This window comes from Carassius carassius, chromosome 11, assembly GCF_963082965.1.
Source record: "Carassius carassius chromosome 11, fCarCar2.1, whole genome shotgun sequence".
NCBI classification, from domain to species: Eukaryota; Metazoa; Chordata; class Actinopteri; order Cypriniformes; family Cyprinidae; genus Carassius; species Carassius carassius.
The window spans coordinates 29960828-29977805 of record NC_081765.1 but is presented as its reverse complement, the minus strand read 5'-3'; the positions used below and the strand labels follow the sequence as shown (position 1 = coordinate 29977805).

The 16978-nt window shown below is 35.6% G+C and overlaps 1 protein-coding gene across 3 annotated transcripts in view; it reads left to right on the top strand.

Moving 5' to 3' along the window:
- Positions 1 to 296: 296 nt before the first annotated feature.
- The window catches only part of hdac4 (histone deacetylase 4), a 223863-nt gene continuing 207181 nt past the window's right edge, over positions 297 to 16978 (top strand). For 2 of the 3 annotated variants that reach the window (XM_059562489.1, XM_059562487.1), the window contains exon 1: positions 298 to 491. The gene's annotated coding sequence lies outside the window, so the exon portion shown is untranslated. Of the gene's footprint in view, positions 492 to 16978 lie in introns of all 3 variants that reach the window. The other variant, XM_059562488.1, reaches the window with a different exon arrangement.

Genomic DNA, 16978 nt, shown 5'->3' with positions numbered 1-16978 from the left:
AATGAACCATAAAGCTACCGACGCCACAGATTTTTTTTTTTCCTTTTTACAGTGAATGCAAAAACCTGAACACTCAAATCACCTTGTTACCGAATTAATTTAAATCATGTAATTATTGAGTAATTATTGTCGTCATTTCCGATTCAAAATAACATGTGTTATAACAATTATAATTCTAATTCAAAGGGCTGTGTTTCTACAATAATTCAATTTTTTATTTCAAATATTTGCTGCTCAAAAGAATCATAGTGGCGCTGTCAAAGAATCGGAATCGTTCGGTTCTTTCCATCCCGTGTGAGAACGTAGACGCCGGGCTCGACTGACTGTGAGCGCCCGCCTCTGGAGGACATGCGCCGGGGACTCGACACGTGATCCGCTCGCCACAATCCAGAATGGCGGAATCCGTCGGTGAGTGGATCCGTCGTTGGCGCGCTCTCCAACGGGAATAAAGTCCGGAGTGTTGCGTCCGATCGCGGCGGAGCTGCGGAGAGGTGAGCGACGACTCGCACGCGTTCTCCAGTGATTTAATTCTGAAATGCACTGATCACTTTGGTAAGAGAAAGAAACTTGTGGGCGATCAAGATGAAACAATCAAAACAGTGTGTTTGTGTGTCTGTGTGTGAATCGTAACTCTCGGAGTAGTTGTGTGTCACGTGCATTTTCAGAGTTATGGAGAATCATAAATATTTTTTTTTGTAACAAGCTATTTGATTTTAGCTTATAATTAAGGCATTTTGGGATGGACTATGTAATGGTAATTCAAAAAAATATGCGTTTTTATCGTTTTAAAAACTTGATATTTAAAGTGATATTTAAAACGATTTGAACATTTTGTCTAATATATATATATATATATATATATATATATATATATATATATATATATATATATATATATATTTAAGTGTTAAACTACAGCGTGCCATTATACATACACGTTTGTATATGAATCTGATTGAGCGCGTGTGTGTGTTGAGACTGTAGCAGCTCTTTGTAACGGATTTGTTACAGTTTGACGTGTTGACAGGGTCAGCTATGATCAGTATGGCAGTTTTCATTATCAGTGTCATTTTGTACTCATTTTCATGAGACATTTTATGACTTGTTAGTTTTGTGCACCTTCAATGATTCAAATCAGTTTCATTTGTACAGTATATGATATGAAAAGTTTTTACATTGTTGCAACTCTTGGTTGAACATTAGCTATCCAAGATGTAGATACGTTTGCTTTTTCATGTTAACAAATTTAGAGGAATTCAGGATCACTTGCTCGCCAATGGATCCTCTGCAGTGAATGGGTGCCGTCAGAATGAGAATCCAAACAGCTGTTAAAGACCACACAATAATCCACAAATGATCCACCACTCCAGTCCATCAGTTAACATCTTGTGAAGTGAGAAGCTGCATGCTTGTAATAAATTAATCATTAAAGGGGTCCTATTATGCTCTTTTAAAAAGTCTTGATTTTGTCTTGGGGGTACTAGGTTGTTCGAAAAACACATTATTTTTCACATATTTTACAGTATTACAACACCTCTCTCCCCAGTCTGGCATTAACGGCTCAAATAGTTCCTGTATCAGATGAAGGCCCGCCTTCTGAAATATGAATGTGCAGTGATTGGTCAGCTGGGCTCCAATATACCAAGCCGGCTGCTGCAAGTTTCAGTGTAAATATTGCTTCAAAATCAAATCAATTTGAGTGCGATTTTAACTCTGATGATTGTAACCACTCTATATTCGTCTGCCTTGGGAAAGCTAGCATGTCTCCGACATAGTGATAACACTCGTTGCCTTCTCTAGTGCAGCTTAACTATGTCTCGTCCCATTCGTCGATATTTGTGATATCACAAATCCCAGAAAATATGCGTTGTAGTAATATGCAAAAAATACTACTTTTGAAGTGGACTTTGATTTTTGTAAATTAGATGATTTTTTTTAATGCTCAAACAACAACATTACAGACTAACTAAAGCTGAAAAAGTGGAAAAAGCATAATAGGATCCCTTCAAGGTGGTTTTAACTTTAAACTGTTTCTTCTGACTAAAATATGGGTCCATAATACTGCTTCTCCAGTGAAAAAAAACATCTTGCCTGAATCAGGAGAGATATCTGCACAGCATTGTTTACAATTACAAAAGCATTCAAAACAGTTCTAAACAAATATGATTTTGATGTGAGATGACAACAGGGATGGACTTTTCCACTGGAGGAAAGTTTTTTGTGGATTATGGACTTGTATTTTGTCCAGGATTGATCGTTTAAAATGCCTTATGATGGATTTGTTTCATACATACATGCAGCTTTTTACTTCACAATTTGGTTTTTGATCTTGTGGATTACTGTGATGTTTTTATCAGCTTTTTGGACTCTCATTCTGACGGCACCCATTCACTGCAGTGGATCCATTGGTGAACAAGTGATGTAATTCTACATTTATTCAAATCTGCACTTTTGAGTTAACATTGCTTTATGGTGCACAAATAATGGCTGAAATTGTTTTGAAAGAGAATTTAGATAAAATTCACTAATCATAGATTTTCTTTTGTGGGATATTGTTGCTTTTCCAAGCAGTGTTTCTTCTTTAGTACATTAATGCCGCGTTTCCACCGAAATTACCCGGAACATTTGTACCAGGAACTTTTTTTCCCAGGAACTTTTTTCCCCCCAGACCTGTTGCTTTCTGAGTTTCCACCGCGGTGTAAAGTACCGGGAAGATTAGGCAAATAGACTGGTGACGTAGGTCTGCGCGCGTTTCTCAATAAAAAGTATGCTGATTTTGGACGTGCATTCTCGGTAGTGCGGACTTTGTGCATTCGACTCGGTAGTGTGATGTCCGCGACGACGCAAATCCAGTAAATCTGCAAACAGCAGCATATACTTGATAACTTCAGTCAGCTGACCATGGCTACTATTTTCCTCTCTGTATATTTACAATAAAACGAAATAGGATATCAAATACCACTGCCTCCTTTCGTTTTCATTTAAGCATAATAACAGCTGCAGAAATGTACTTAGTTCAGGGATATGTGTATATATACAGCCATTACAATGAAACAAAATATTATATAGATTTGACTTTTTTATTTTCATTTTAACATATAGATAACTTGAATACAGACCAAAGAAAACCTTTTAGATTTACCCCGCAGCTGAATTATATTTTATGTTTAACCACTAAAGAGACATCAGAGCCAGCGGCACACATCAGATGGTCTAGCTGAGGTGAGGCTGCTACTCGGCAGATACATGATCACTGAGCTCCCGCTGGTGGCGTCGAGCTGACCGTCTCTGAGATTGGCGAAACACATTTTTAAATAGGCGCTGTCTTCATAAATAAACCACTGATTTGAGTTTTAAACAACTACATTCTCGCCTGAAATACTTTTAAAATTACATTTCATGACACAATAACAGTAATATTTTGAAAATGTTGATCCGAATAAATGGTGGTTGAACCCAACCAATGCTGCGTGAACTCAACCAATCAGGATGTTTAGCGCCCGAAAGTTCCGGAACTTTGAAAAAGTACCACCTTGCCAGCAGGGACTTTCTGAGGGGCATTTTTTTACCCGGAACTTTATTTAGTTCCTGGTTCCTGCGGTGGAAACACATCGAGTACCAGGCCAAAGTCCCTAGTTCCTGGGTAAAGTTCCTGCGGTGGAAACGGGGCATTAGACCTTGTTTTTTTTTAGATTGACTAGTTTCTTTAAGTTTGGGGTACCAGCATCCACAATGCTATATATGTTAAAATAAATATATACATTTTGAAATTCAACTTTACGTTCACATAATCCTTTAAAATGGTCAACTGACTTAAAACCAATCAGAAAGATATGATTGATGCTTTAACTTTTGGTCACAAAGTAGGTGTTCTCTTTTCAGAAATGACAACAGACAATTTTTCTGTTTGTAGTCAATAAACAATGGGCAGGAATGTGCTTTTTCCTTGTGTACACTATTTAGAGAATAGAAAATATTAGAAAACAGAAAAAGATTTTTTAATGAGATTAAAAGTTGTTGTGGTATTTTACGTTAAGGTTGAATTTAGTTTTTGTGCTTGTCTTGAAGTAAACGACCAAACCGAACATGAGTGTTGGGAAGTTCCCTCGGCTGTTTTCATGTTCTGAGCCGAGTCATAACGTCTGTGTTGTCCGCTGGTGGTTATATCATGGTGTCGGTCTGGGCAGCTGTCACACATAGCTGGTGGTTGAAGCTTCAACATGTGGCATCATGCACAGGCATATAAATCCAGACTTTAATCACAGTCTGTAGGAAGCTCGCTCGTCTTTCCACATTCCGACTCTCAAGGACCGGCGCTCAGACCTTGTAAATTTCAGGCCTCACAGGAAGAAGGTCAAAGCAGCTTTCTGAGAACTTGGCAGCAGAGAGTTAATAATGTCTGGCACGACCAAACAAAAAAATAATGTGCACACCATGTTTAGGGTTTTGTGTTGTTTTATATTGCACTTTTTTTTTTTTTTAACACGTTTGGAATATTTTTGCTATTTTTTTTATTTCATATTTTTTTTCATTCACTTATTTCACCCCAGCAAATAAACAAAAGAAATGATAAATATCATGATGTTTAAAGAAAATGAAACTTTTCTTTTTTTAACCACTAAGATTTTCTGCTTTGTGACATAAATTTGATGCAAATTTAATCCCATTTCCCCTTCAAATCTCATGGTAAAGAAATATTTCATACATTCCCATTACTGGAAAAACAAAGTTAAATTGTGCTTGCTTTAATCAAATCATTCTATTATACTGATGATAATCTGATGAAAATCACCATTGAGAATAATGAGAATTAGGCCTAGGCCTACAAATTTTTTTCCAAATGCATGATGATAAAAACATAGAAAAGCAGAAGCATATAGAAATGCAAAAATAAATAATAAAGAATATTTTTTGTATTGCAAAATCTAAGAATTCTGTATCATTGTTTCCACAAACATATTAAGCAGCACAACTGTTTTCAACATTGATAATAATAATAAGTGTACTGTATGTGTGTGCACTGTATGTTTTATCAATGCTTCCATTAATGGCATGCCGTTAAATTCACATCTCTACTCATTCTACATTCTACTCAACCCACGGTGACTCTTCTATGATTGAATGATTACACAACACCTTTTCCTGTTGAAATGCATGAAGCATCAGTTATCCTATCTGTGTTTCTCTGTCCAATCCAGTCTGTGTGACTTGGCAAAGTAATATTCTGATTAACGAATGTGACTAAATGCCAATGTTAGGCCCGTGCTTTATATAGTTTCATATAACAATTTAAATCAGTTTGAGACCCTCGCTAATCAGTTCTGCTCCTTAGGGTACATAATTAACAGTGCTGGATGACTCATGGAGATTGGCAGATTGCATCGTTTGGCGCATCTGTGGCTGAAGAGGAAAGAGAGAGAGAATTTGGCTCCAACCGCTCTTACATGATGCTTAGCGAGGAAAAGCGCTAACAGGAGACGGGGCGTAACTGTAGGAGGTAAATGCGGCTGGACAGATGACAAGGATGACTGGCGATCTGTAGAAAGGTTGTCCCCTAACTGGAAAATTGGATGTTTGATCACAAGCAGTGTTATTTAGAGGATTGTCTTAATGTCCCCGAGGCCTTGTGTTGTCTGCTGTGTCTCTGGATACTTGTAGGACGGTGGTGAATTAACTCCCTAAAGGATTAGTTCACACAAAAATGAATACTGGAAGACTGGAATGAACTGTAAGATTCATTTGGACTGCTATTATGCTTCTTTTGTTGAGGCTTTTTGTCCTTTATGGGGCTTGACAGCCCATTGTCCCCATTCACTTTTATTAAATGGAAGAAATGCTCTACTTAATTTTCTCATTTATGTTCAAGGAAAGCAAGTCAGTCATATATTAGGGCTACACAATTAATCAAAATGATCAAATGGTTTCATTAAATATATGCACTACACTGCTTTTTCTCAAACATGAGCAACTTATGAGCTGTGTTTTCATGAGTAAATGCTTCTCTGCATGTGCACTGAGTTTGGGTCGCTTATAACATCTAGCATTTTTGAACGTGTCATGTGCCAACCATTTTTCCAAACTTGTGATGAGAAGCACTTTTAAATCTGTTTTCAACAAAGAGAAGCTTTAAGGTCTTGCTGGGGTTTTCCTCCAAAAAGCTTGATAACTTAACATTTGAAAATGCAGAAATTATGAATTTAATATATTGTAATTTTTTAGGGAGGCACTGAAATGAAAATTCTGGGGCCAAAACAGAAAATGCATTGCAAATGATTATTTATTATTTTATTAAATAATATAAAGTGATTTTGTATGACTTTTTAAATTTAATTCAATATTAATGATACTGAATTCGGTGCATCCCTAGATTTTTTTTAGAGATTTACTGTACAATTATTATTTTTCTTAAATACTTTTTTTAATTTTACAGTGAAATATTACAATAGTAACAGTTTTTATTTAATAACAACAACATCATCAATAATAATAATTTATTATGGTTATTATTAATTATTATTACACTAATATTGACCTAGATCTTTTTTTTCCATGTTTAAACATATTTTAAATCACAATTAGTGATACATTTTTATCATTTGATACTTTTTTGTGGTGTTTTTTTTTCATTTTGGAGCATTACAGCAACCATCACCATTTATTTTTATTATATGGAAAAGAGCAGAGTAATATGGATATTCTGCAGATGTATGGTATATTATTTGTGCTCCACTGATGAAAGAAATTCATATGGGTTTGGAATGACATGAGGATGGGTAAACAATGACAGACTTTTCATTTTTGGATATTCGAATCGGTGGTTTGAATGCTGTCGCCTCAGTGTGGAATCAGTTAGTGTTGTCTGTGTCACTTTTGGTTTGCTTAAGTGCCTGTTTGGTTTTCCACTCTGCGCTGGCAGATCTTGGCGAGGCTTGGGTTCATTTGGCAATCCGTGTTTGTCCGAAACCCAAGACTGTAATAATGAAAAGCTGATGAGTTTGTGTTTTTGGGCAGTGCATCAGTCAAAGTGATGTGAACCTCATTGTCACCAAACTGTGACCCTTCTGGCTTTTGTAAGCTCATGAAACTGTTATAACACTCCGCTGGGCTGGCAGACCGAGTGGAGGACGCAAAAGTCAGACAAGAGCCGAGGGAAAGCGACTGAGTGCAGTGAGAGAGTGAGTGATGATTGTTTTGCCCCTCATAAAGTCCAGGCACACACACACACACACACACACACACACAATCACAAGGCTCATTTCCTGCTCTCTGTTTATCTGAAAACACACAGGCCTGTATGGAAATGGAGATGTTGAAGTCCCGCTTTCTTAACTGATGCTCATCAGATTGTTTAAAAGGATAGTTCACCTTCAATTGAAAACTCTGACATCATTTACTCACACTCAAGTTGTTCCAAATCTGTAAGAGTTAATTTATTCTGTTGAACACATAAGAACATATTGTGAAGATTGTTGGTAACCAGACAGCTGATAATAGACATTGACTTCAAGAGTCTGATGATTTTCATTTTTGGATCAACTATCCCTTATAGTTTATCTTAAAATCAAAAGTCTGTCAGTATTCACTCACCCTCATGTTTTTCATATATATATATATATATATATATATATATATATATAATCTCATATAGTTCTTTTCCAACATTTGATAGTGTCTATGGCAGTCAAGTTCCAAAATAGAATAATTAAACACTGTTAAAGGGGTTACTCTCTCAAGAAAATTACAAATTATGTCCGCATTTACTCATCGTCACTTCAAATCTAAACCTGTATACTCTTATTTCTTCTGTGGAACCTAATAAAATATCATATTTGTTGTTTCGCAGAAGAAAGAAATGCATAGGTTTGGAATGACGAGTAAACGATGAACAAATTTTAAAGCAGCACAAAGAAGTGCATAAAATTAATAGACCAAAAAATCTCATTCATAGTTGCATTTAAATTTAACAAATTGCCTCTATTTTGATGAATTCCTAAACAATCTTTTGAACTACTCGCATGGTGCTTTTATGATGTTTTATTGTCCATTTTTCAATTTGATGACATCCAGTTATTTTAGTATTATTTGCTGGATTTTATTAATATTTTGAATTAGCATTTCTTTTTACGTTTTCATTTTATTTTATTTTTAGTAATTTTATGTGCTTTTGTCTTTCTTATAATGTATCGTAATGTATTTATTTATATTACTGTTTAGATGCATTTGTTTTATTTCAGTTAGTTTTATTTTAGTATTTTTTAAAATTTATTTCCAATTAGTGATTTTAGTGCTTCAAGTTAAACTTACTTCAGTTAATTTTCCAGTTTTCATTTAGTTTAGGATTTTGCATCTAATATTTATATCTTATTTTATTTCCGCTAATTTCATTTACCAAAAAATAATGCTAAAGCTATTACAATTTTATTTCATGATAATAACCCAGATGACTGTTGTAGTTACTGGAAAAGCTGTGTGAAGACTCTGTGTTTTGTGCTCCACAAAAAAAAAAATAGCTTACGAATTTGGAAGGACACGAGGGTGAGTAAATCATGACAGAATTTTCATTTTTGGCTGATCTAATTCCTTTAATGAACACCTAGTGCACCAAATCACTGGTTTAAACATGCAATCTGTTGCTCACCATCCCATTTTTTTTAACACGACTTGCATTAATTTACATTGCCAAACCAAGACATCAGCAACTGAGCGAATTCCTTAATGAAACATTTAGGCATAGTTGCATAAGAGTGAATTAAACAGTTTCCCATGTCAGCCCTGGTGAGAAGCGCTGAGAATCACTGCCTCTCTGCGAGTAGACGTGGAGTTCCTTTCTAACACGGTTTCCTCAAAAGTTACTGGAATGTGACACGAACAGCTTTAGCTGGGGTTAAGCCCAGGCGAAGACATTGGGAAAAAGAGATTTTTATAGTCAGGCATGGAACCACCTTCCCAAAGGCTTTGCTTTCTGTGTTGATTCTCAGCTCAGACTCATTCAGACCTGCCAAAGAGTAAATGGTCACTCTGATCAAAAGCACAGCATTCAGCTCCTTCAGTGCTTTGTAAATAATGGTGGCTAACTACTATTATATTTGGCCTGCTCGCGTAGTGTACATGAGTGAGCAGCGGTGACTATTGTACAAAACACGGGCTGTCATAATGAATTGGGTGTCATTTTCCTGCTGATCACTGCAGCGCTGCTTTTCTCTACGGGCCTGTCAGCCTGTATCAGACCTGCTCCTCCATGATGGTCACCCTAGACGGCTGGCTGGCCATGTCTTACTTTTTTTGAGCCAGACATGGTGATGTAAGACCGAAATGTCTTCCCTTTCCCCCAGGTTAAACCTGCACCTCCAGACATGAGCAGTATGGGCTGGTGGACTCTTGACCAACTTTGACTGAATTTTGCGCTGAGGATATCCGTTAACATCGCTTTCTTGACACAGTTTTATGTAAAAGACCAGCATTCCTATTCTGATTTTAAAAAATATCTTTGTCTTGTCACAGTTGTTACATATTGCAGGGATCCCAGGAAAACCTGAAAAAAGGGTTTTTTATATGGCCATATCTGATTTCTAGAGAGCTGGAGCACCTTAATAGTGATATATCAGTTTATTATTAGCAGATATGAAGTTCATAAAATTGCTGAATTTAACCCTTTACCTGTCACCGTCTCGTATACGGGACGCCTACATTTACTTCACTATATTACAATTAAATCGAATCTAATCTTGACAAACTATATATCGTTGGAAAGGTCTAAGACTCTAAAAATTATGTAGGAAAAGTAATAGATTAATTTATGACAAGAGTGCACCCTCAAAAATCTACATTATAACAGGAGTTTTGACCTTTGTTTAAAAAAAAAAAAAGACTTCTTTGTTGCCTTTTTCTCTATCACATTTTAGAAATCATCAGAAATTATAAATTATATATCGATAATTCATCCTTTTGAAAATTTTAAAATCTGACAATGCATACCATGTTAATGTTTTCATTCAGGAATTATAAAAATTTTAGTTTGAATTGTGCACTTTTTCTTTTCCTGGCAACTTTATTTTATTTTATTTTATTTTATTTTATTTTATTTTATTTAGCAGTCTTCATCATGCATCTTCAGACTGTGGTGATAAGTATTAACAATGTTGTAGGAGAAATGCTTTTGTAATTTATCTGTTATATTGTTTTATTATATTACTACTTATTGTGACTACCATGATTTTCATATGATTTTTTAAAAATATTTTAGTTGTGGCTGGCTGAACCATGCATCCTTAGACTGTGGATTGTGTGAATGAATTATTTTTAATTATTATATTTATAATTCTTTAAAAAATATTAGAATATATAATCTTTTTTTTATAACAAAGGGTACACTTTTTCTTTTTTTAATATTTTAGTTGAGGCTGGATTGAACATGACAGATATTAATGAAACTTTAGAAAGAATGATACTGTAATATTTGTATTACTTTTTTTTTTTTTACTTTAGACTTGATCTGAAGTTTCCTAATCATATCGAAGCCAGCATTTTGGTGTCGACCCAACCAAACTGCACTTTCAGCCCACGTCAGAAACCCTTTTAGATAGTCATGTTTCATTTGAATCAGTTGTGTTATCTTGTCATTTATCAGATGTTACGCCTATTTCTTCCATGTATGTCTTCTGACACTTGAGAAGTAGGAATGAAATAGTTTTGGTACCTGAGCAACATGACTGAAATAACAAAAAAGGTGTGATGGCCACAGAGCGTAGAAACCAGCCACTTGGAAAGATGAAAGATGCAATAATCATCTTCAGATCAGCCTACGTGGCACATCGTGGATGGCAGTGCCTAAATTTAACGCACAAGTTAATATAGCTCAGCCTTGACATAGACTATGTTTGACCTCTCGCGATGCAGTGCAGTTAACATGTTTTGACACGCTCATACGTGGTGATCTAAATTCAAGAGAAGCCCCTTTACAAAAATAGGTCTGAGCTGAGAATAGCTGCGGTGCTTGGGGTGGAAAACCTCTCTTTCCTTGTGGCTCTTCAAACGCCACTTTGACTTATATTTCAGGGGTTTCCCTCAAGTCAACTCTGCGTCACTGCGGTTCACACGGTCGCGCTGGTCTTGCTGCTGGAGCCATTTGTGGTTTGGGACGAATGTGGTCGGTCAGCGATCTCTGAGCCTCGAGGGAGTAAGTGACTGATCTGTAGTGTTCAGTTCGGGTCAGGGAGGAAGCTCACTCCATTAAACACTCTCAAGAAAACTTTTCGCCTCATGTAGATGAACACCACAGCAAATGAAGTTGGAGAAGTGGGTTTCTTTGGCAGCTTTTAAAGGTGAAGAGTGTAATTTCTGTTTTGCAGAGTTAAAACTAATAAAATGGTTCTATTTATTGAATCATTCATTGAATTATGAAAACGTTTGTCTTGACTTGAAGTCAAATAAAGTAGCTCAAATTGATACTTAAGTGCTAAGTTTAAAAAAAAAAAAATTTCAGTTTTTGCGGGAAAAAAATGTCTGATTTGTAAACAAATGACTCTAAAAGAATGTATGAATAACAATGCATTTTGAATCAGGAACTCACTGATTTAGTCAAGTGGTTTTTGATTTATTCCTTCATATTCATACTTATTTACTGAATTGTGGTCCGATGAATAAGTCAAGAACTTCTTTGAACAAATCACAGATTTACATTAAACTTTTTTATATATATATATTCAATATCAATAGTTATTCTCAGTACATTTTGACATTACTGTTATGAATGATACTTTAATAAAAAAAAGTTTATGTGAGTATTTCTGAAGAAATGTTTTTTTTTTTTTAAACAAATCATTCTTTTGAACTTTTTTTTTTTTTTTTAACAAATGAGTCAATTTCTTAAATTGAGTTAAATTAAGTTACTGATCTGAATCATGAAATTGAATTGGTTAAAGCGATTCTTAACTTATTTTTTATTTGAACTGTCTTAGTAACTTTTAAAAATGATACTTCAATTCAATCCAAGTTTATTTGTATTGCACTTTTCATGTGGTGACTGTCAGTTAATGTACATATGGCAGAAATGTACAGAAAAATCAATTAAAGACATAATCAGACAGACAATGAACACTATTAACAGCAATTATTATATGTTGCAATCGAACTTATAGCAAAATTTGGTAACTCTGTATGTTGCTTCAGGGTTTAAAAAAATGTTTTGTTGAGTTTTTATCTCCTATGAGAACTAATAAACTAAAAAAACTTTAAAGGTCCCGTTCTTCGTGATCCCATGTTTTAAACTATAGTTAGTGTGTAATGTTGTTGTTAGAGTATAAATAATATCTGTAAAATTCTAAAGCTCAATTTCTCAAGTTCAATGCCAAGCGAGATATTTTATTTAACAGAATTTGCCTACATCGAACGACCCGTTTGGACTACATCCCTCTAGTTCCTGAAGTAATGACGTCACTAAAACAGTTTTTTGACTAACCTCCGCCCACATGAATTCACAAAAAGGGGGGCATGGCCTTGTTGCACTCCAACGGAAAAGAGGAAGAGCTGCGTTTGTGTTTGTCGCCATGTCGTCGAAACGCTGTTATTTTCATCTCGGAGTCCAATCATCTTTGTTTGGCCTTCCCAGGGACGCTGCTAAATGAGTACAATTTATGTTTAACTCGGTTCCCGAAAATTATTATCCACATGTAAAACTATGTGCAGCACATTTTGCTGAGGACAACTTCCGCAATCTCAATCAGTTTAATGCCGGATTCGCAATTCAATTCAATTTCAATTCAAGTTTATTTGTATAGCGCTTCTTACAATACACATCGTTACAAAGCAACTTTACAGAAAATTATCTTTCTACAATATTTAGTAGTAGCTAGTAGTTTGTGCACGTTTGACAGGATTTTAGAAAATAAAAATAATAATAATAATACAAGACGTAGTCAGCTAGATGATGAACTATCAATATTATTAATTAATAGTAATTATATGATGCAGTCACACATGTAGCAATAATTGTTAGTTCTGTTTGTTGATTCAAGGTTAGGATCATCTGGGGTCCTCTGAGGGTCAGCATCATCTCTTCTCAGGTGTTCTGGATCCAGACTGGAGCTTGTGTAAATCCTAGTTACCACGGGATGAAAATCCCGTGGCAAAACATAGAAACAAAATAGAGACATCATTAGCATAGCTGCTGATCCAACAAAGTAAAATTAGTTTAACACAAGCTAAAGAATAAAAATGCAGATGCAACTACACTCACAATTTAAGAGATACATTATTCGAATGCTTGGCGAAAGAGATGCGTTTTTAATCTAGATTTAAACAGAGAGAGTGTGTCTGAACCCCGAACATTATCAGGAAGGCTATTCCAGAGTTTGGGAGCCAAATGTGAAAAAGCTCTACCTCCTTTAGTGGACTTTGCTATCCTAGGAACTACCAAAAGTCCAGCGTTTTGTGACCTTAGGGTGCGTGATGGGTTGTAGCGTGGTAGAAGGCTAGTTAGGTACACAGGAGCTAAACCATTTAGGGCCTTATAGGTATGTAATGATAATTTGTAACTGATACGGAACTTAATAGGTAGCCAGTGCAGAGACTGTAAAATTGGGGTAATATGATCATATTTTTTTTTGACCTGGTAAGGACTCTAGCTGCTGCATTTTGGACTACCTGTAGCTTGTTTATTGACGAAGCAGGACAACCACCTAGAAGTGCATTACAATAGTCCAGTCTAGAGGTCATGAATGCATGAACTAGCTTTTCTGCATCAAAAACAGATAACATGTTTCGTAGCTTGGCAATGTTTCTAAGATGGAAGAATGCAGTTTTTGTAACATTGGAAATATGATTTTCAAAAGACAAATTTCTGTCTAATATAACACCCAGATTTCTGACTGTAGAGGAAGTAACAGTTCATCCGTCTAGTTGCAGATTGTAATCTACAAGATTCTGTGTGGTGTTTTTTGGTCCAATAATTAATATCTCTGTCTTATCCGAATTTAATTGGAGAAAATTATTTGTCATCCAATCTTTTACATTTTTAACACACTCTGTTAGCTTAGATAATTGGGAAGTTTCATCTGGTCTCGTTGAGATATATAGCTGAGTATCATCAGCATAACAGTGGAAGCTAATTCCGTATTTTCTAATAATATTACTAAGGGGCAACATGTATATTGAAAATAGAAGGGGACCTAGGACGGATCCTTGTGGCACTCCATATTTTACTGATGATAAATGATGACACCCCATTTAAGTAAACAAAATGGTAGCGATCGGACAGGTAGGATCTAAACCATCTTAGAGCCTGCCCTTGAATACCTGTATAGTTTTGTAATCGATCTATGAGTATGTCATGATCTATGGTGTCGAACGCAGCACTAAGATCAAGTAAGACTAGAAATGAGATGCAGCCTTGATCTGACACAAGAAGCAGGTCATTTGTAATTTTAACAAGTGCAGTTTCTGTGCTATGGTGGGGCCTGAAACCTGACTGAAATTCTTCATACAGATCATTTTTATGCAGGAAGGTGCTAAATTGAGCAGACACAACTTTTTCTAAAATTTTAGACATAAATGGAAGATTTGAAATAGGCCTATAATTTGCCAGTACACTAGGATCTAGTTTTGGTTTCTTAATAAGAGGCTTGATAACCGCCAGCTTGAATGGTTTTGGGACGTGACCTAAAGATAACGACGAGTTAATGATATTGAGAAGCGGTTCTTCGGCTACAGGTAACAGCTCTTTTAGTAATTTAGTGGGTACAGGATAGGGCTGGGCGATATATCGAATATTAGCGATACTATCGGAATAATTTTGACGACGATGTACAATTTGAATATATCGGGAATATCGAATATTTCAAATTCAAGCATACTTTCCCAAAAGAACGCGCCGAATGTCCAAAAAAGGAACCTGTAACTGCTGACTGCTCTACGCCCCTCTACTACGAGAGCTGTAATGATAGCGGTTGCCAGATAACAAGAGTTTAAATCTCCCAATCAGAGCTCCACTGTTACAAGGATACATTTTCTTCCCGGTGTTTGCTTATTTTAAGCAATCTGGCAACCATGCGCACGTGCTCACTCCTCATTGCGGAAGAGCTGCCGACGATAATCTGAAAACACTAACAAGCTGGAATTGAGCGATCTAATGAAAGCGTCGTTCAGCCGGTCTGTGTTCTGTCGTGAGATCTCAACTGTATTGTTTGCATTTGTGATCGCAAAATAAATGCACTTACTCGACCGCTGATGTTTGAATAGAGAAACATAGGCTATGGCCATTTGGAATTACTATTGGGGAATTTCACTGATATGTTTACCAGTTTCCATAATATAGACAGAGAGAATGCAAAAGTCTTTGGTATTCATTTATATATATTTATATATAAGAAATAGCTATGTGCTTCAGCAACTAGCTCCCCATCTAAGAGGGTTTTTAGTGTCAGTAGGAACATAGTTTCATGCCACAGAGCTTCTCTGACAGTTGACAGACTTGTGTTCTTAGCTTAAAAACTTGTTAAAAAATTAAAATAAAATACTTATCCCAGTTGCATAGTTTAAATTGTGAATTGCATGCACTAAAAAGTTGACAGAATGCACTTTCTGTAACTGTTACTTAATTTGCACTGCTTCAGTTACATATAGGCCTACATATATTCATTTAATAAAAAGCAGTAAGTGATCTCTTGGTCTAGATTTTTTAACTGCTTAAATTAGCTGTTTAATCTAAATGTTTTTTTGATTTTTTTAATGGGCAAAATAAAATCATGTTTTATTTTTTATTATTTAAATGCAAACATATCGAGATATATATCGAATATCGTAAAAAATTTGACAATATCGAGATATCATTTTTTTTTGTATATCGCCCAGCCCTAGTACAGGATCTAATAAACATGTTGTTGGTTTAGATACAGTGATAAGTTTATTTAGCTCTTCCTGTCCTATATTTGTAAAGCACTGCAGTTTATCTTTGGGTGCGATGGATGAAACTGAAGTGTTAGATGCTGTAGAATCTACATTCGCTATTGTATTTCTAATGTTATCTATTTTATCAGTGAAGAAATTCATAAAGTCATTACTATTTAACGTTGGTGGAATATTTGAATCAGGTGGCGTCTGGTAATTTGTTAATTTAGCCACTGTGCTAAATAAAAACCTTGGATTGTTTTGGTTATTTTCAATGAGTTTGTGGATATGCTCTGCCCTAGCAGTTTTTAGAGCCTGTCTATAGCTGGACATACAGTTTTTCCATGCAATTCTAAAAACTTCCAAGTTAGTTTTTCTCCATTTGCGTTCAAGACTACGAGTTACTTTCTTGAGAGAGTGAGTATTACTGTTATACCATGGCACAGTACGTTTTTCTCTAACCTTTTTCAATTTGATGGGGGCAACAGCTTCTAATGTATTAGAGAAAATAGTGCCCATGTTGTCAGTAATTTCGTCTAATTCATGTGTATTTTTGGGTACAAATAGCAGTTGAGATAGATCAGGCAGGTTATTTGCGAATCTGTCTTTGGTGGCTGGAACAATAGTTCTGCCCAGACGGTAACGCTGAGACATATAGTTAATATCAGTTATACGCAGCATGCATGATACAAGGAAATGGTCTGTAATATCATCACTTTGGGGTACAATATCTATAGCAGTAAGATCGATTCCATGCGATATAATTAGATCTAGTGTATGATTAAAACGATGAGTGGGCCCGGTGACATTTTGCTTGACTCCAAAGGAGTTTATTAGGTCAGTAAACGTAAGTCCTAATGTATCATTTGCATTATCAACCTGAATATTAAAATCTCCCATGATTAGCGCCTTATCAACTGTAACTAGAAGGTCTGAGAGGAAATCTGCAAATTCTTTTAGGAATTCTGTATACGGCCCTGGTGGTCTATACACAGTAGCCAGAGCAAGAGATACATTAGATTTCTTTTGCATGTCTGACAGTGTAACATTTAGCAGAAGTATTTCAAAAGAGTTAAACCTGTATCCTGTTTTCTGG